At 42.8% G+C, this 21,677-nt stretch overlaps 1 protein-coding gene across 1 annotated transcript in view; it reads right to left on the bottom strand.

Moving 5' to 3' along the window:
* The window catches only part of ZDHHC13 (zDHHC palmitoyltransferase 13), a 184,324-nt gene that overhangs the window by 65,682 nt on the left and 96,965 nt on the right, over positions 1-21,677 (bottom strand). Inside the window, exons 5-6 of the mRNA XM_081533725.1 lie at positions 849-981; positions 281-397 (exon numbers count right to left, since the gene is read on the bottom strand). The gene's annotated coding sequence lies outside the window, so the exon portion shown is untranslated. The remainder of the gene's footprint in view (positions 1-280; positions 398-848; positions 982-21,677) is intronic.

Genomic DNA, 21,677 nt, shown 5'->3' with positions numbered 1-21,677 from the left:
CATAGGGATTCTCCAGGCAAGAACACTGGAGTGGGTTGCCATGCCCTCCTCTGGGGGATCTTCCTGACCCAGGGATTGATCCTGCATCTCTCACGTCTCCTTCATTGGCAGGTGGGCTCTTGACCACAAGCACCACCTGTGCTGGCAGGCAGGGATTTCACCAGCTACACCTCCACGGGGCTTCTCAGAGCCATACTCAGAGAAAGGAATCTTTTTTTTTTTTTTCAGGACTTTGCAGCTACTAAAATAAATTACCCAGTCTCAAAAACAGGAAACCCACCTGTTTTGTTTATGGCATTAAATACTGCACTTGCTTAGGCTAGAGTTCGGTGGTGCTGGATAGTAATGAAAGTGTGTAATGTGATACATTAGCTCACATGGGACTCCTCCAGGCTTTCTGTAAATAAAGACAGGAGTTATTTGAGGTTATTCTATGCCAGAGAAGGTTTAGCTTAACTAAAGGGCTGCAGAAATCCTGCTCAGTCCAGTCTGTTCTGGTCCCAAGGCAATTTGAAGCTAGTTTCCCCGGGGTAACTCAGGTAGGGCCTAAGAAACCAGATCAGCACACTCTAAACACAGCTTTTTTCTTACCCAGCCAAGGGTAAAGCAGCCCATTTCCTAATTCCACTCAATAAATACCAGTTATAGATTAACTTGATTCAGCACGTGCCTAAGGGAGGCTGAAGATGAAGCCCATGCTGGGCTTTGACAAGGCAGCGGTGTATGTCCCGAGAAGCAGTGTGGTCACTAAGAAAGGGCAGAGGACAAGGAGTAAGGTTTTTACTGCACAAGAACTCAGTGCCTCAGGCTCCTCTGCAAGGGGATGGGGGTGGGATGGGATTAAATACCATCAGCCCAGTGAAGCACCCAGAACCCATCCAGGGTGTCCAGCCTGGGGGAAATCTTCACTGAGGCTCTTTTGACAGTGATTTTCCTGATAGGTCCATGTCTTCCGCATCTTCCTGTAGCAGGTGTTTTCTCCTGAGTGTGACATGAGTAGAATATTAAAAAAAAAAAGTGGCACAGTGACTCACAATTTATTATTTGCACTGCAATTATCTATGACAGTCATCTTCTGAATTCTCAGATATTAACATTCCAAACCTCTTCCAAGTCACATTTCATAACCTCCCCAACATACATCCATTCATGAAGAGGATTTCATTATTAAGAATTTCATTTCTCATAATGGATGTTTTTTTCTAATTTAGGCTCCATGGGCTGTGTGCTGAGATGACATGATTTATTGCCTTCAGTTTGCTGACCTTGGATATTCAGCCTGCCTGTGTGCTAATTTCATGGCAGGCCAAATTTTTGCTTCTTTACCAGCCTCTTCCTGAAGGAGGAAAATCCCTAACGCCTTCAAAACAAACAAACAAAAAAAAAACCCTTAAAATACAGAGGCAAACCTTTTCCTTGGAATGAAAGGTTCACATTTGTTCACAAAGCTATTATCCCAACCATGGGTTATTGAAGATAAACTGCAGAAAATGTCAGACAAATAATTGTTCCGGTAGAAAATGGAGCAGACTAATTAATTTTTAATTAGTATCCATGTAAACATCCTTGTACAGTAAACATATAAGCATGATCTTTATAGACATTAGATTCTGCTTTAAACGTATCTACTCACAGTGGAGGTCTCTTCTATTGACAATGAGATTTATATGGGAAATACATATTATTTGTTGCACAATATATGTGCACTTTATTTTCCAGAGCTCAGAAAAATTGCAAAGAGGGAAAATTAATACTACTTTGAGTATACAAAGTTCATAGCAGCATTATTTACAAAAGACAAACTATGGAGGAACCTAAGTGCTCATGAGTGGATCAGTAGATAAAGAAAATGTAGGGTACACACAAACACAATGGAATATTACTCAGTTGCAAGAAAAAGAATGAAATTTTACCATTTGCAACATCATAGATCAGACCTGGAGGGTATTATGCTTAGTGAAATAAGTCAAAGACAAATATAGTGTGATATCACTTACATGTGGAATCTAAAAACTAAAACTAGTGAATATAACAAAAAAGAAACAGACTTACCGATATAGAGAACAAACCACCGGTCACCAGCGGGGAGGGAGTAGGGGAGGAGCAGGAGAGGGGTAGGGAATTAAGAGGTACAAACTCCTATGTACCAAATGAATAAGTTGCAGGGGTATATTACACATCACAGGGAATATAGCCAATGTTTTATTATGATTATAAACAGAGTATAACCTTTAAAAATGGTGACTCACTGTTGCATACCTGAAACATATAGTATTGCATATCAACTAAACCTCAATAAAAATATATAACTGAGTATATCCATTTTCTGTGGTTGCTGTAACAATATGCCACAAAATTGGTGGCTTTAAAAAACAGAAATATATTCTCTCATGGTTCTGGAGGCCAGAAATCTGAAGTCAGCACCACTGGGCCAAAATCAAGGTGTTGGCAGGGCTGCACAAACTCTAAAGGACTTAAGGAAGAATCCATTCCTTGTCACTTTCAACTTCTCGTCAGCATTCCCTGGCTTGTGGAAACATCTAAAACTCTCTTTGCCTTATTTTCGCCTTCTCCTCTGTGAAAGCTCTCTCTGGCCCCCTCTTATGAATATACACATGATTGCATTTAGGGCTCACTTGGATAATCAAGAATGCTCTCCCTACCTCAAGATCCTTAATCACATCCACAAAGGACCCCCAACACACACTTTTTTTGCTGTATAAGGTAACACAGATTCCAGGGTTTAGGACATGGATATCTTTTGGAAGACCATTTTTAGTCTACTACACTGGGCATTTACTCTGTACCATTTCCTACCTGTATCTATATACCTGTGCCTCCTCCCACAAGTCCTCTATGAGGAACATGTGGTGGGAAAAAATCCCAGTTGGGAATTAGGAAATCTAAGACCTTTAACTCACCAGCATAGGTGCCTGCCTCCTTATCTATGTCCAGGGCAGACACTGCTAATGAGAGACTCAGTTCCTAGGCAAGTTGATAAGAAGTCCGGGGTCCCTGAGGAGAAGAAAGGGGTCTGGGGCTCTCAAGGAGGAGATAGGGGTCTGAAATTCTCAAGGAGAAGCAAAGGACAAACATCTTTTTTTTTCCTTTACATTCCTTAGTCTCATAAAACGTTTTTCTCTTTAAGCCTAGAACTGATGATTACACAACAGACAACTCAGTTTAAACTTTGTACTAAGGATTATATAACAACGATGTATCCTGCTTGAGGACAGTTTCTCCTTCCTGAAAATCTTCTGGCTAAGCCTATTATCTTAAAATGTAAATTATAGGAGTGGATCTAGTAAGATCTTTACAACCTTGAGACATTCTCTTGATTTATTGTAATAACTAATTTAAAAAGTATATAACTCCCTTGCTAACACTAGGGGGGCACTCTCTGTCACCATTCTGAGATCTATGTCAGAAGCTTTCTCCCTTTTTATATTTTAATAAAACTCTGCTATACAAAGCTCTTGAGTAATCAAGCCTGGTCCCCGGTCCCGAGGTTAAATCTTCTTCGAAGAGCACGAATCCGACCCCATTCACTGTAAGCTATCACTAATTGATCACAGCATTAGTTTTCAGTGAACCCCTAGACCTCCCCTCAGAACCCTCAATACAGTGGTCCAGGAAATTGATATGAATTGAAGCCTACTTGTCACCCCTATGTTGAGTCCTCAATTTTCTCTTCTGTGAAATGGGAATACTTTCTGCACATCTTCCTCCTGAGAATAGTGTAAGGATTAAATGACATAATGGATGGGAAAGCACTAATGAACACTTAAAGCAGGTGACTAAAGAAGATATGTCCTCAACAGGAACTCATGGGAAGACTATTGAAGAGATCGCTGCCTAAAGAGCTTCGTAGAGGGCTCTTAAAATGAGGAGACCGTGAAACTCAAGTTCAGGGTAGTGAGCACAGGTCTGCAACATAGAACATTCTTCTCTTTATTTCATCCAGCAACATAAGAAGCAAACACAGCCTACACATTAGTAAGGATAACTTTAAAAATAACATCATGAAGCATGTAAAGCTTGCTCTACTGTTTGCTTGGCTCACAAGAGCCATCTGGTACGTGTCAGTCTGAAGTCAGGACTGTATGCTCACCAGGTATGCAGGCACCACCGACTCTGTTCCAATTATATCAACCCTTCAAGGACTAATGAAGATGCATCCCTCTAGGAAGTCTCCTTGATATAACAGGAAGTGCTCCTTGCCAACTCCATCTGCAACTCTGTCACGTTGCATTTGCATTTCAAGGTTCCCGTAGACAGGGACAGGGACAACTCATCCTTGTCTCCACAGATGCTTCTTGGGTTGTGCCAAAAAGCCTGTAAGTGAATATTTTAAATCCCTCTGCAAGATTTCAAAGTATCTCTTGTTTTTTCCCACTTTAGGTACCAGAAGACCATCCCTCAAAGTTTCAGTGACCTCTCTGAGTGACAGCTCCTTCCAGATTGCCTTTACTGGGATCTGGCTTTAGGCTTGGCTCTGCTATAGACCAGCTGTGTGATTCTGACATGCTCTGAGACTCAACTTGCTCCTCTATAAAATGGGAAGAGAGTTGAACACTGTTCTCCCCACCTCTCCTGGTTGTTGGCAATGACTAACAACACAGGCTTGGTTACTACATAAATGGGCTTAGATCTCAGCTCATTAACAGTCTAGCTGTGTGGTAAAGCTGCTGAATTTGTTGAGATGGTTTTTTCACCTGTAAAATGGGAATGCCTACCTTCTGGGACTGTCAGTAGGGATAATACAGGTACAATTCTTAGCACAGTACCTGACATCTAATATGTGCTCACAACCTGTGAGTGGGAGTTGTTAAAGGAACTGCTTTAGTTGAAAGAAATGGGATTGTCAAATGAAGTGCACTAGGCAGGACAGAGACAGGTAAGACCAGACAGGGAGTCCAAGAGTAGGCAGGTTCAGGAAGGGCGATCTTGCAGTCTGAGGTTCAAGATTAGGCAGGTTGTGTTGAAATAAATCTAATGGTAATCATCGACACACAGGATGAAATTGTCCTAAGCCTTTGTATCCCTCTTCCTGTCCCCCTCACCCCTACTTCAGTCTCCAGCTGTTTCTGGACCCAGTTTCACAGGAATCAAGAATATGGGCAATGTGGTTATCAAATTCAAGGCGAAGACCCTAACCATGGTAGCAAGCAAGGACTTGTTCTTAGAAGCAAAACAAAACCCAGGTTGTAAGCACGGAACTCCAAGGTCATCTTCCTTGAACTAAGGCAGCAATTCGCTGGTGAGAGTGAGGCTGCAACCTGTCCAGCTGTATGTAAGGCAAACTGAGATAAACGTTGTAATCGAGGATAATGCTATCCTCGTATAGATGATATACGAGGATATATCCTTGTATAGATAGAGAAACTGAGGCTCAGAGAGGTTAAATGACTTGCCTAAAGGTCACACAACCTGTAAGTGACAGAGGTATCCATCAGAACCAGGTCCTTGGGGAGGGGGGGGTCTCGTCCTTGGCGCTCTCTGCCACACGAGATTCCATGAAGGTAAGCGGTAGTCCCACACACCACTTCCTCCCCTCCTTGAGCATTTTCTGTCTCTAACGGATTCACCACTTTGGTACCACTGTTCAGCCCAGTGGGCATCTCTATGGGGAAGCCTCATCTCACATTCGTCAAGCCTTTTCCTTCCGAGAGTCCTCATTGCTCACTGAGAGGCTGGGTGAGGAGGGGAGCAGCGATGGGGCCAAGAGGAAAATCTGGGGGTGACATTACTGGAGGTATGTAAGTTGGTACACATTTTCTGGAGTGTTGGTAGCAATATGTATCAAAATCTTAATAATATGGATATGCTTTGATGCAGCAGTTTCACTCCTAGAAATTTATCCTGAGGGAATAATCAAACAAGCATATAAAAATACAAACAAGTGCAAAAGAAAAAGGGAAAAGAAAACAAAGTCTAAAAGGTCTTAGTAAGGGATTGGGTAAAGATGCATATCCATACAATGGAGTACTATGAAATCACCCAAAGTGATAATGTCAGACTACATTTATTACCATCTAAATAAACAACATGGTAAACAACAAAAAAAAATGGGCCATATGGGCAGTATTATTTCACATTTTGTAAATAGATTATATTAATGTGTTTGTGTGTATTTCCTTACAGTGTCAACTCTCCTAATTGATATCCAACCATCTAGCTGACTTATCAGTTGAGTCAATACACCCCTTCTGCCTGGAAAACCTCCAGGACTGATGCTCAGACCCACTGAAGGTTCTGGATGGAAGGCTGTGTGCCTTTGTGCCCACCCACTTGCGTTCCCACCAGATAGCTCATGTGTTTAGCAGGAGTCAGTTTTATAGTTCTCTAGCCTCTTTATTCCAATTTACTTGTTAGTCTATTAATAGTTAAATGTTACATAAGTTGGAAAAATGAGTGAACACAGATAAATGTATTTTCAAAATTAAGTTGAGAGCTTTGAAGAACACAAGTGTTATTGTAGTGAGGTAGCTATAATGGGTTGGGGGAGGGGGATAATGGTCAAGGTTCAGGAGTCTGCTCTCAGAATGCTTCCAAATACTTTAAAGTTTTCTTTCTTCTTCAAAGAAGCCAAAACAATAATTTGGAGGTAAAATATTTTGGTGTCTATATAAGAAAGACAAAGGTGAACTCCCTTTAGCAGAGTAACAGTAACATAAAAAGCTATACTAAAACACTGATATATTCTAAGTGAAATAGAAAATTTAAAGAATATACATTTGTTATTGTTATTTTTTTATTGAAGGATAATTGCTTTACAGAATTTTATTGTTTTCTGTCAAACCTCAACATGAATGAGCCATAGGTAAACATATACCCCCTCCCGTTTGAACCTCGCTTCCATCTCTCTCCCATTCCACTCCTTTAGGTTGTTTGAGTTTCCTGAGCCATACAGCAAATTCCCATTGGCTATCCATTTTACACATGGCAATGTAAGTTTCCATGTTACTCTTTCCATACATCTCACCCTCTCCTACCCTCTCCCCATGTCCATAAGTCTATTCTCTGTCTGTTTCTCAACTGCTGCCCTCTAAATAAATTCTTCAGTACCATTTTCTAGATTCTGTATATGTGCATTAGAATACAATATTTATCTTTCTCTTTCTGACTCACTTCACTCTGTGTAATAGGTTCTAGGTTCATCTACCTCATCAAAACTGACTCAAATGCATTCCTTTTTATGGCTGAGTAATATTCCACTGTGTATATATACCACGACTTCTTTATCCATTCATCTGTCAATGGACATCTAAGTTGCTTCCATGTTCTAGCTACTGTATATAGTGCTGCAATGAACAATGGGATACACGTGCCTTTTTCAATTTTGGTTTCCTCAGAGTAGAGTATATGCCTAGGAGTGGGATTGCTGGGTCATATGGTGGTTTTATTCCTAGTTTTTTAAAGAATCTCCATACTGTCTTCCATAGTGGCTGTATCAGTTTACATTCCCACCAACAGTGCAAGAGTGTTCCCTTTTCTCCACACCCTCTCCAGCATTTATCGTTTGTAGACTTTTTGATGATGGCCATTCTGACTGGTGTGAGGTGATATCTCATTGTGGTTTTGATTTCCATTTCTCTAATAATGAGCAATGTTGAGCATATATTCAGGTGTTTGTTAGCCATCTGTATGTCTTCTGTGGAGCAATGTCTGTTTAGGTCTTTTCTCCACTTTCTGATTGGGTTGTTTGTTTTTCTGGCATTGAGTTGTATGAACTGCTTGTGTATTTAAGAACTTAATCCTTTGTCAGTTGTTTCATTTGCTATTATTTTCTCCCATTCTGGGGGTTATATTTTCAGCTTGCTTACAGTTTCCTTTGCTGTCCAAAAGCTTTTAAGTTTAATCAGGTCCCACTTGTTTACTTTTGTTTTTATTTCGGTTACTCTAGGAGGTGGGTCATAGAGGATCTTGCTTTATGTCACTGAATGTTCTGCCTAGGTTTTCCTCTAAGAGTTTTATAGTTTCTGGTCTTACATTTAGGTCTGTACCATTTTGAGTTTATCTTTGTGTATGGTGTTAGGAAGAGTTCTAATTTCATTCTTTTACACACAGCTGTCCAGTTTTCCCAGCACCATTTACTAAAGAGGCAGTCTTTGCCTCATGGTATATTCTTGTTTCCTTTGTCAAAAATAAGATACCCATAGATGCATGCGTTTATTTCTGGGCTTTCTATCTTGTTCCATTGGTCTAGATTTCTGTTTTTGCACCAGTCCCATACTGTCTTGATGACTGTAGCTGTGTAGTATCTGAAGTCAAGAAGGTTGATTCCTCCAGCTCCGTTCTTCTTTCTCAAGACTTCTTTGGCTATTTGGGGTCTTTTGTGTTTCCATACGAATTGTGAAATTTTTTTGTTCTAGTTCTGTGAAAAATGCTATTGGTAATTTGATAGGGATAGCACTGAATCTGTTGATTGCATTTGGTATTATAGTCATTTTCACAATATTTATTCTTCCTACCCAAGAACATGGAATATCTCTCCATCTGTTTACATCATCTTTGATTTCTTTCATCAGTGTCTTATCATTTTCTGTGTACAGTTCTTTTGTCTCCTTAGGTAAGTTTATTCCTAGATATTTAATTCTTATTGTTGCAATGGTGAATGGGATTGATTCCTTAATTTCTCTTTCTGATTTTTCATTGTTAGTATATAGAAATGCAAATGATTTCTGTGTATTGATTTTGTATCCTGCAACTTTGCTAAATTCACTGATTAGCTCCAGTAATTTTCTGATACTATCTTTAGGGTTCTCTATTATACAGTATCATGTCATCTGCAAAGAGTGAGAGTTTTACTTCTCCTTTTCCAATCTGGATTCTTTTTATTTCTTTTTCTTCTCTGAGTGCTGAAGCTAGGACTTCCAGAACTATGTTGAATAATAATGGTGAGAGTGGACACCTTTGTCTTGTTCCTTATCTTAGGGGGAATGCTTTCAGTTTTTCACCATTGAGAATAATGTTTGCTGTAGCTTTTCATAAATGACCTTTACTATGTTGAGGTAGGTTCCTTCTATGCCCATTTTTTGAAGAGTTTTAATCATAAATGTGGAGAAGGAAATGGCAACCCACTCCAGTATTGTTGCCTAGAGTATCCCTTGGACGGAGGAGCCTGGTGGGCTGCTGTCTATGGGGTTGCACCGAGTCAGACAAGACTGAAGCGACTTAGCATGCATGCATGCATTGGAGATGGAAATGGCAACCCACTCCAGTATTCTTGCCTGGAGAATCCCTTGGACGGAGGAGCCTGGTAGGCTGCCGTCTATGGGGTCGCACAGAGTCGGACACGACTGAAGCGACTTAGCATAGCATAGCATAGCAATCATAAATGGGTGCTGAATTTTGTCAAAGGCTTTTTCTGCATCTGTTGAGATTATCATATGGTTTTTATCTTTCAATTTGTTACTATGGTGTATCACATTGATTCATTACTGCATATTGAAGAATCCTTGCATTCCGGGAATAAACCCAACTTGATCATGGTGTATGAGCTTTTTGATGTGTTGCTGAATTCTGTTTGCTAAAATTTTGTTGAGGATTTTTGCTTCTATGTTCATCAGTGATATTTGCCTATAGTTTTCTTTTTCTGTGTTGTGTTTGTCTGGTTTTGGTATCAGGGTAACAGTGGCTTTGTAGAATGAGTCTGGACATGTTCCTTCCTCTGCAATTTTTTGAAAGAGTTTTAGAAGGATAGGCATTAGCTCTTCTCTAAATGTTTGATGGAATTCTCCTGTGAGGCCACCTGGTCCTGGGCTTTTGTTTTTGGGGAGATTTTTGATCACAGCTTCAATTTCAGTGCTTGTAATTGGGTTGTTCATAATTTCAATTTCTTCCTGTTTCAGTCTTGGAAGATTGAACTTTTCTAAGAATCTGTCCATTTCTTCCAGGTTATCCATTTTATTGCCATATAGTTGTTTATGATAGTCTCTTACAATCCTTTGTATTTCTGCATTGTCTGTTGTAACCTCTCCTTTTTCATTTCTAATTTTGTTGATTTTATTCTCTTTTTTTCTTGATGAGTCTGGCTAAAGGTTTGTCAATTTTGTTTATCTTCTCAAAGAACCAGCTTTTAGGTTTATTAATCTTTACTATTGTTTCTTTCATTTCTTTTTCATTTATTTCTGCTCACATCTTTATGATTTCTTTCCTTCTACTAATTTTTGGGGTTTTTTGTTCTTCTTTTTCCAGTTGCTGTAGGTGTAAAGTTAGGTTGTCTATTCGATGTTCTTCTTGTTTCCTGAGGTAGGATTGTATTACTATAAGCTTCCCTCTTAGAACTGCTTTTGCTGCATCCCATAGGTTTTGAGTTGTGTTTTCATTGTCATTTGTTTCTACAAACTTTTTGATTTTCCTTTTGATTTCTTCAGTAACCTGTTGGTTATTTAGAAACGTGTTGTTTAATCTCCATGTGTTTGTGTTTTTGACCTGGTGAACAAAGGAAATCAAAAATTGTATTTACCAGTTAAGAAAAAAGCTAACTAGAGCACAAAGTGGAAAACAAAACTAAAGCAAGGTGACAAGTGGGGGATAAAGCAATGAAAACAAAACTAACAAACATGTTGAGAGGAAAGGAAAGAAAAAATAGATATGCAAAGTTAATAGAGGTAGATGAAGAAGATTTATATACATTAAAGATTAACTTCAAGGGGAAAAGAACAGCAGGAAAGGAAAACAAAGGAATAAATGTAGAAAAAAAATATAATAGGTTTAAAAAATTAAAAGTTAAAATTCTGAAAAAGAGAAAAGAAAAAAAAAATGGAAGAAGAAAGAAAATAGGGGGCAAAAAGGAAAACTCCACAGAACTGCAAAAGCCCAACGTAGATGCAGAGGTTTATAACAATAAAAAGTGTGACTGAATATACACATATACATATACACCCATAAGCAAAATCAAAACAGTCCAACAAAAATGAAGTACAATAGACTGCCCCAGCGAACAAAGGAAACCAAAAATTATGTCTACCAGAACAAAACTAACTAAAGCACAAGGTGGAAAACAAAACTAAAGCAAGGTGCCAAGTGGGGAATAAAGCAATGAAAATAAAACTAACAAATAAGCTGAGAGGAAAGGAAGGAAAGAAAAGAAAGAAAAACAGATATGCAGAGTTAAAGAGAGGTAGATAAAGGAGATTTATATATGTTAAAGATTTAACTGCAAGGGGAAGAGAACAGCAGGGAAAGCTCACCAGGCTCCTCTATCCATGGAATTTTCCAGGCAAGAATACGGGAGTGGGTTGTCATTTCCTCCTCCAATAGTGAAATTATGGTTGATTTTTATCTCTTATTTGTGCCTTTCTACACTTTCAAAAATAAGAATGTCTATTGCATTATAATCAGGAAATACCACAAAGCTATGACCATTTTGGGGAAGGAAAACGGAAAGAGAAACTTCAGGATGAAGGAAACAACGTGCTGATGCTGGTAGGTGGCCCAGGACACCCTTTCCGTCTCCCCTGATGACTGGAACTGTTTGAGCTATTTTGTTATAAATCCTAATGGTGTTAATGAGTTTACCACCTTGGTTTTGCCCCATCCAGAGTGTCAGGTTGACGTCAGCACTCAGACATCTCAACACACTTAATTATCAGGGAAAGGGGGCTCAAGGCTCAGGCAGGCAGGTCTCAGGAGGAGAAGTGGACCTTCCCAGATGATGCAAGTTGAGGGCTCCATGAATAAGCCAGATCAGGATGCAAATAGAGGGAAGCAGTTCTGAGCACCTAGGGTTACTCTCATTCATATAGGTTACAGCAAGTTGCTAAAGGTCACACACTAGCAGATGCAGACTTGCATGAAGGTGGGCAACATCCTTGCATAAAAAAACCCACAATCTTTATTTTTTAAATAAATACATTGTTTGCATAGAAACTGTAAAATAATTATTCATTCTTGACTTACAGAACTATTTGTTGAAAACCAACTTCCAACTACAGTAACAATTCTAAAATTACAATAAAGTGGTTCAAAGTCCTGCATAAAAAAATGGAAACAAAAATCTGTTCTTATTCCAACATCTTTCCACAATACACTCTATTTCAGTGGTAGAAAGGCTGGGACAGTTGGTCAGAGAAAAGGCAAACCTGACAGTGTTGAAGTCCTGCCTTCGGCAATAGCAATATTAATTGTGCCAGTATGTTCTGGGGAGATGGAGTTTAACATCAGTTCAAAGGGCAAAGACTTAGGGATCTTTATGGAATGATTGTCAATGGAGGCAGTCATGTATGAAAGCACAGGGGACTTCCTGGTGGTCCAGTGGATAAGAATCCCTTATCACAGTTTCGATCCCTGGTCTGGCAAGATTTCATATGCCGGAGGGAAACTAAGTTCATACACCACAACTACTGAGCCTAAACTCGAGGGTCTGTGCTCCGCAACAAGAGACGCCGCCCCAAAGAGAAGCCTGCACACCACAACTAGAGAGTAGCTGCCTCTCACTGCAACTAGAGAAAAGCCTGTGTGCAGCAATGGAGACCCAGCACAGACTCTTTGCAAGGGCTTTCTCAGGCAAGAATACTGGAGTGGGCATTGCCATGCCCTCCTCCAGGGTAAATAAATAAATAAAATAAAAACAAAGACTTTCTTTAAAAAAAAAAAAAGGAAGGAAAGCAAACGGGAGCCACTGTACTCAGTCTAGCTGGGACTGGTACAGCGACCCTGGCCTTAAGGAACAGAGTGGGGCTGGAGCCCAGGCATGTGCGATGGAGCAGGGATGAGGAAGAGTCCATCTTCCCTTCCAGTCTCCCATCAGGAGCAAAGGCAGGCATCTCTCAGCGTGGGATTAGAGCCCCAAGAATTAACTTCACTCTAATGCTTAGTGATGGGCTTTGGGGTCAGCCAGACCTGAAGCACATGCTGGCTTCACCACATACAAGTTCTCAAACACAGATATTTTAAAAACAGATTCAAAATAGAGGGTACGGATTTTAGCATTTAGCACAAGGAGGGCACTTGTGCTAAAATCCAATCAATAGTTCCCTTATTTTACATAATTGATATGTCCCAGCAAGGTGACATGTAGAGCAAGTACTGGGTTAAATGCATGAAGGGTACCTTTCTTCCTCTCTCTCTCTCTCTGCCTCTCTCACATATTTACACACATAAAGTCAGTGTAAACCACAAGACTCAAACAGAAGAAGCATCACTTTTCATATTTTTCTAAATTAACACAAATCCTGCTTGGCTTCCATCTGCCTGGTTGGCAAGGCCAGGAGACACAGTCTTGGTCATTTTGAGGGCTGCTTCCCATCAGCTGTGATGGTACATAAATTTGGATTTGCGTGATCCAGGAACTCAGAAGAGAGATGTAGATCCTCAGGGAGCCCACAGATGCTGATGGCCACACTGGCATGTGTGTGATCCATTTCAAGGAAGCGGCTCCACTGGCGACCCCACCACCACCCCGGGGACACTTTCGGCCTTCACATGGCTCCAAAGGCATGGTGCTTTGTGCTTAGTCCCCAGGCAGCCCCACAGTCCTACTGCCCCTTCGGAAATCCTGCTACCTCCAGGGAAGTGGGCATAAGTAGGTACAGGGGCTTTGCAATACCATCTTGGGGCTGAAATGGAGAGGCCAATCCTCCCACAACGATCCAGGTCAGGGGAGCCCAGAAAATAACTAGACACCCAAGTGAACTTACTGAGAGGAGAAAGTTTCCTTTTTTCACTTCCTTTCTTCTTAGTGTTTTTTGAGTCCATAATTAAAAAAAAAAGGATGACACATTGATTAATTTCCCAACAACTCAATGTCTTTTAAATAAAGAAACCCGGTATGAAATCTTCTAATAGAGTAAAAAACACCCTTTAGAGAATCGATGAAAAGTCTCCTCCAAATATAATTGCTTTGCAGATAGGTTTTTTTTTCAAGTGACAAAACCAATAGCATAAATATATTATGGTCACATGGTACTTAAAAAATTCTAGAGGCAGCCTTGGCTTTGAATCCAATTCCATCTATTACCATTGTGTGACCTTGGACAACTTATTTAATCTTTCTGAGAGAGACTATAATTATCAGAAAGGCAAAATCATTTGTTTACTTTTAATTTTCAGGCCTAGCGTGTAGTATACAGAAGGCTTCCAATAAACGTATTGAATGAATGGACAAACTAAGGGCACATCAGTTCAGTCACTCAGTCTTGTCCAACTCTTTGTGACCCCATGGACTGCAGCATGCCAGACTTCCCTGTCCATCACCAACTCCCAGAGCCTACTCAAACTCACGTCCATCATGTTGGTGATGCGATCCAACAATCTCATCCTCTGTCGTCCCCTTCTCCTCTCACCCTCAATCGTTCCCAGCATCAGGGTCTTTTCCAATGAGTCAGTTCTTCGCATCAGGTGACCAAAGTATTGGAGTTTCAGCTTCAGGATCAGTCCTTCCAATGAATATTCAGGACTGATTTCCTTTAGGATGGACTGGTTTGATCTCCTTGCAGTCCAAGGGACTCTAAAGAGTCTTCTCCAACACCACAGTTCAAAAGCATCAATTCTTTGGCACTATGTTTTCTTTATAGTCCAACTCTCACATCCATACATGACTACTGGAAAAGCACAGCTTTGACTAGACAGATCTTTGTTGGTAAAGTAATGTCTCTGCTTTTTAATATGCTGTCTAGGTTGGTCACAACTTTCCTTTCAAGGAGTAAGTGTCTTTTAATTTCATGGCTGCAGTCAACATCTGCAGTGATTTTGGAGCCCTCCAAAATAAAGTCAGCCACTGTTTCCACTGTTTCCCCATCTATCTGCCATGAAGTGATGGGACCGGATGTCATGATCTTATTTTTCTGAATGCTGAGCTTTAAGCCAACTTTTCACTCTCCTCTTTCACTTTCATCACGAGGCTCTTCAGTTCTTTACTTTCTACCATAAGGGTGGTGTCATCTGCATATCTAAGGTTATTGATACTTCTCCCAGCAATCTTGATTCCAGCTTGTGCTTCATCCAGCCCAGCATGTCACATGATGTACTCTGTATATAAGTTAAATAAGCAGGGTGACAATACACAACCTTGACGTACTCCTTTCCTGATTTGGAACCAGTCTGTTCTATGTCCAGTTCTAACTGTTGCTTCTTGACCTGCATACAGATTTCTCAGGAGACAGGTCAGGTGGCCTGGTACTCCCATCTCTTTCAGAATTTTGCACTATTTGTTGTGATCCACACAGTCAAAGGCTTTGGCATAATCAATAAAGCACAAGTAGATGTTTTCCTGGAACTCTCTTGCTTTTTTGATGATTCAGTGGACATTGACAATTTGATCTCTGGTTCCTCTGCCTTTTCTAAATCCAGCTTGAACATCTGGAAGTTCATAGTTCATGTACTGTTGGAGCCTGGCTTGGAGAATTTTGAGCATTACTTTGCTAGCATGTGAGATGAGTGCAATTGTGAGGTAGTTTGAGCATTCTTTGGCATTGCTTTTCTTTGGAATTGGAATGAAAGCTGACCTTTTCCAGTCCTGTGGCAACTGCTGAGTTTTCCAGATTTCCTGGCATATTGAATGCAGCATTTTTACAGCATCATCTTTGAGGATTTGAAATAGCTCAACTGGAATTCCATCACCTCAACTAGTTTTGTTTGTAGTGATACTTTCTAAGGCCCACTTGACTTCACATTCCAGGATGTCTGGCTCTAGGTGAGTGATCACACCATCTTGATTATCTGGGTCATGAAGATATTTTTTGTACAGTTCTGTGTATTCTTGCCACCTCTTCTTAATATCTTCTGCTTCTGTTAGGTCCATACCATTTCTGTCCTTTATTGAGCCCATCTTTTCATGAAATGTTCACTTGGTATCTCTAGCCACCCGCAGCTGTGACATTCTACACACCTCCAGTGCATTACTGATTGATCAGCACAAAAGTCTGACCAGTGTCTGCATGCACTCACTCTTTTTATAAAACTTGTATATGTATTAATCTGTATAATCCCTGCCACATCAAGACACAGAACTGCCCAGAACCACAAAGCAGCTGTATACTGTTGCTCTTTTATAATTATATCCCTCCTCCCCTTCCGAAGCCCCTGGCAAGCACTTTTCTCTTCTCCATCTCCCCATAATTCCGTCAATTTGAGAATGTTTTATAAATGAAATAATACAGTATTTAACCTTTCAAGACTGCCATTTTTTCATTCAGTGTAATAGCCTCATGATACATCCCAGTTGTTGCATTTATTAATAATTCACTCCTCCTTCTTGCTGGGTAGTGTGCCATGAGATGGATGTACTACAGTTTGTCTGACCTTCACATATTGAAGGACAGTTGAGTTGTGGAGTACACACACACACACACACACACACCCGCGCGTGTGCTCGCACATGCACTATCATGTGCCAAAAGCTGAGGATCCTATGGGATGCTGAAGGAATACATGGCAGGTACAAATAACCCAGACTTCAGAAGCCAAGCAGTGCTTCCTGGAAGATGTGACACTGAACCTGAGACCCTAGTAGCTGAGAGCCAGGTGGTGTGAAGTGGGTGAAGTAGAAACAGTAACAAGAAAGAAAACACTTCCAGGTGAGGAAGAACAGCATGTGCAAAGGCCCAGAGGTGGGAGTGGGTGTGGTGGGGCAGGGATCTAATCGTCCAAAACTGCTGGTGCTTAAGGGAAAAAACAAGGGATGAGGCTACCAAGATCAGACCAAGAGGGGCCTTGAAATTTCAGCCATTTCTTAAGGACCCCAGGAATCCCCTGCAGGGCTCTGGGCAGGAGCCTGAGAGATTCGCAACTGCGTTTTAGAAATCTCACTCTGGCAACACGGAGCAGGTTGGTGGGAACCTAAGCGGCTGGCTGGGGCACTAGTTACGAGACTGTTGCAAGAGCTGTGGGAACTAGAATGGGGAAAATGGAGATGGGCCGATACATTTACACCAGAGTAGGTGCTGAGGCTTAAGGAGAGAAGATGAGGTGGGTTTTTTTTTAATTAATTTACTTTTAATTGGAAGATAATTGCTTTACAATACTGTGTTGGTTTCTGCCATACATCAACACAAATGAGCCATAGGTATACATATGTCCCCTCCTTCTTGGCCCTCCCTCTTCCCTCCCACCCCATCCCACCCCTCTAGATTGTCACAGAGCACTGGTTTGAGTTCACTGTGTCATACAGAAAATTCCCACTGGCTATCTATTTTACATATGGGGGTGCATATCTTTCCATGCTACTCGCCATTCATCCCACCCTCAAGGAGAGCAGATGAGGTTTGAAAGATCGCTTTGAGAAATGGAGAGATAAGTTGTGCAGAGAAGCAGAGGTGAACTGAGGGGCCAGCTGAGGTTGCAGCCTTTTCTTGGACATTCCTGCTGAGGAGGAGCCCGTTTATTCCTTCCCCATTGTGATCTTTCCATGATTGACAGTCCTGTCTGAGCAGAATCCTGCTTTCCTGTAACTTCCTTGCCCCGGTCCAACTTCGGCCCTGAGGGACCACACTGGATGGGTCCACCTCTGCTGGTCACACTAGCCCTTTGACCATTTTAAAGACACAGATCACATTCTCTCAAGCTTTTACTTCAATTTACTCATCCCTAGTTCCTACAACCACTTCCCTCTTGGCATGGGTTCCTCTTCCGGGTAGTCCCTCCACTTCCCACCTTTAACTTATTTATTTTTTAAGAAAATATTTTGGCTCTGCTTTGCAGCATGTGGGATCTTAAGTTCCCCACCCAGGGATTGAACCCTGCAGAGGGAGCTCAGCGTCTTAACTACCGGACCACCAGAGAAGCCCCCTCCCACCTTTAATCACACAATGCCTGAACTCTGGAGAGCGTCTAATCAGCCAGAGGACAGTAGCATCCTCTTCAGGAGCCTGACAGTCTACTCTGAGCATGCCCATACTCTTCTGTCTTGCCAGGAAGCTGTCTCTCTTCCCTGAACATTTGAGGCAACACCCCCTCAGTGGCATCTGGGGTGCCCTGGGCATTGGGGACAAGCCTAGGCCAGAGCCTCAGCTGGGGAAACAGGTTTGATGAGACCCTTGCTGACTCTTTACCAATCACAAACAAGCTGTGTCTGGGAACACATGACCCAGCTTCACCAGCAAATGGATCGCCTGCCTTTTCTCCTCTGGTGAGAGTCAAGCACCAGGGACTATTCACTGGCCCATGATGGGTGTGTGGCTTGGTGTGGAAGATAGAGGTGGGATTCTGGCTCCATCTTTAGAACCCATGTAGCCTTGTTGGAAGAGAGGATATAAAATGGGTGGTCAGAGGTGGGCCTTCACGGAAGAGTCAGGGCTACAGCTAGACCTCGAAGGGTGGGGGAATGTCTGCTGGTGAGAAGAATAAGGCCGCGCATTAGGATGGCAAAGAAAGATGCAGAACTCAAGAGTCCTGAAGGTGGACCCAGGGAAGGAAAAGAAGACTCTGTGGTCACAGCAGAGACTCTCTGCATGTGAACATTGAGAGAAAATGCTCTAAAGGTAGGTTGGAACCATATCGGGCTAGACTCTCCTCCAGGTAGGGAGGGGCCAAGGGCTCTTGAACCAAAGATGGAGATGATTAAAGTGGTGAGTGTTTGGGGAGTGGGTATGGCAAAACTAATAATGAATCCTGCGCCCTGCTGGCCCAGGAGACAGGACTCCAGGATGCCCAGGAGGGGAAAACCCTTTCAGGAGGTCATCCAGGGAACCCAGGGGAGCATACGGCTGGCCTAGTTTTGGCTCCCCTTCAGGTGGTTTTTCCAGAAGCCCTTCCTAGGGGGATGAGGACAGGGAGAACAGGAGACTGTTCAAAGCAAGGACTTGCTTGGGGCCGTGGCCCAAGGAAGGAAAGTGGTTTAGTAGGAAAAGCAGCAGACTGGGAGTCTGGAGTCCAGATCTAGTCTCTCCTTATTCTCTTAGTGCCCTTGACCACTTCCCTTCTTCTCTGCGAGTTACAGTTTTCCTGGGAAAAACAGGAGTTTTGAGATCTGTGACCGGTTTACTTCCACGTCCTCTGACTCGAGTTTTTTTACAGAGTCATCCTGAGAGAGTTGGCACCATCTCTGAGGTTCTTGAGCAGTTCTGCCCTTGGTGTGATCACCATGTACAACAAGCAAAACAGGTCCCATGAGGCAAAGCAAATAAGTCCTCCCTGGCAATTCACACTCATGTCACTGCAGAGCTCATAGTACTGGCATCAGCTCCAACAGGAAAACCCACATGCTTGTCAGTGACATCCTGGGCCCACCCATGTGGGCTGTGGCACCAGCACAGCCGAATCGTGTTTAGCAAAGGAAAGATCATGTCCGATTGTGTTGCTGAAGACACCGATGAAAGTCAGTACTGCCCTGGGGGACTGAATTCCTGGGTGATTTCCAAGTTCTGAGTTCAGAATTAGATTTGCCCTTTGTTGACCAATCTCCATCAGGATTAAAGGGAGCTGGATGTATCTTTGTCATCAAACACATCATGACAAATTAGTCATTTGTTAATTTATCCAAAAAAATGCACTGAGCAACTGCCTTACTTATTAAATGTACGTGTGTGAATGGACGGATGGATCAGGAGACCCAGGATCTGGTTCACTGGTCAGTTGGGCATAGGAGGTAGGATTTTCTCTCCTACAAGTGAAAGAAACTTAAATCTAACAGCTTAAGAGAGAGAGAGAAAAAAAAGAAGTACATTGATTTCTGTATGTGAAAACTTATCAAGAGTTTGCAAAAGTCCCTCTTTATCTTAAAGCTCTGGTTTCTTCTGTGTTAGCTTCATCTTTCAACATCCAGTGACCAGGCTCACCCCCAGCAGCTCCGGGCTTACATTCTTCTAGCTTGGCAAATCCAAAGAGGAGAGTGCCTTACCCCAGGAATTCTAGAAGTCCTTGAGGGGATTCTCACTGGGTCAGAAGGTGTCAGGTGCCCATTCCTGGACAGATCCTGTAGCCAGGAGGGTCCAGCACTGAGCCTGAATTCTGGGCCACCCACAAAGTCTAGTGAGGACAGGGAGAAAGGGAATGGATTCCCAGCAGGCAAGTCCTCAAATGCCCTCTCATTGGGGAGCTCTGTGACTTCCCTGGTGGCTCACATGGTAAAGCGTCTGCCTACAATGAGGGAGACCCGGGTTCGATCCCTGGGTTGGGAAGATCCCCTGGAGAAGGGAATGGCTACCCACTCCAGTATTCTTGCCTGGAAAATCCCATGGATGGAGGAGCCTGGTAGGCTACAGTCCACGGGGTCGAAAAGAGTCGGACACGACTGAGCGACTTCACTTTTGGGGAGCTCTAAGGCAGTGCCTCTGCTGCTTAGAACCTCTCACTTCTCTCCCATTCTCACCCACCACAGACTTCACCCTCTAACAAGGTGGTAGGGGGACAGTAATTCTTTTCACTGGTCACTTAATAGTAACCACTGCGGCTCCTCCTCCCTCTTGAAGCTTTCCCCAACATCCTGGCCTCCAGACTCCTCCCTGTTTCTGACCTTGGCCACATAACGTTCCTGTCATCCGATGTGACAGCCAATCATTAAGGTGTATCTGGAGCAGAAAGAGTACCTAGACCTTTGTCTGGCCCAACAAGAAAGACTGCCCTGAATAAGACCCTTTCTTCCCACACAGGAAACTCACAGTCTAGTCAGTGATGAACCCTGCGTTGTTCTCTGAACTGCTGTGTGTGAGTCTAATCTCCGAAACAGAACTACCGGTTCCCTGCGGGCGAGGCCAGGCCTCATCCTTTCCCCCTGTCTCTGCATCCCTCCAAGCTGCACCATCTCCAGTGGACCAGTCTCAGGGCCTGGGAGCCCCCGTCAGCAGAAGCATTGGCAGCCTTACCCCACAGGTCCCAGGCTTCTTGCTAAAGGATGCGCAAGCTCCCAGCAGGCAGGACAGCCCTCCTCTTTGTCACCTCGCACTGCGGGCCCTGCTTCCCACACACCTCACCCTGGGCCCTTGATCACCACACCATATGCACCTTCACCCCTAGCTTATCGGTGACTTACGTCTTTTAGTCTGAAGTCACTGGAACCGTGTGACCCTGGCTGTCCCTTGGATCCAACCATTTCCAAGTCAAAGAGAGGAAGGCTCCTTCTCTGTTCTCTATCGGACCATCTTGCAAGGCCAGAAACAGAGTGGCAGCTTCATGATCTATGCCTGCAGTCAACAGATATGTTCTGAGCATCCACCACTCGGTGCCCAGAACATGTACTGGGGAAAGTGGTGAACGGCAGTCCAGGCAGTCTGTCCCCCAGGAGCTCACACACCAGCAGGAAAGACCACTGGCCCCTCCCCCAACCCTGGGAGAGTTTTTCATGCTCCCTCGTGTTCCCTTCTATCCAGTCAATGGGATGGGGATAAACTTGGTACAAGTACCCAAGTATCTTGGTTATGGGGCAGGGGAGTGGGGAGGAAAGGAACAGAGTGGCCTCATGATGCACTGCTCACAATGGTTCATGTCATTTGTCAATCAGGTCCCTGGACTTAGCATATGGACCCAAACTCTTCTCTCCCTCACCTACTGCCCAGGAGGTGTCAGGGCAGCCACTGGCCACATGCTGGGGCATCTTGGCTTTGGCCTTAGCTATTTGTTTAAAGCATCCATCAGGACTTTCCTGGGAGGTTCCTGTGCCCTACTGCTTACTCCAATGTGCCCAAGTCTACAGTGGGTGCACTCAGAAACCCGTGCTTCCCTTTCTAGCTTTCACATCAGCACAGGCCTGATTGCTGGAGACCAGCTCAAAGGACAACTGTGGACAAGTCCACACT

This window comes from Giraffa tippelskirchi, chromosome 10 (genome assembly GCF_054371585.1).
Source record: "Giraffa tippelskirchi isolate mGirTip1 chromosome 10, T2T-mGirTip1v1.2.pri, whole genome shotgun sequence".
Classification (NCBI taxonomy): Eukaryota; Metazoa; Chordata; class Mammalia; order Artiodactyla; family Giraffidae; genus Giraffa; species Giraffa tippelskirchi.
Note: the sequence above shows the minus strand (reverse complement) of the source record. Positions and strands in the feature narration are given on the sequence as shown.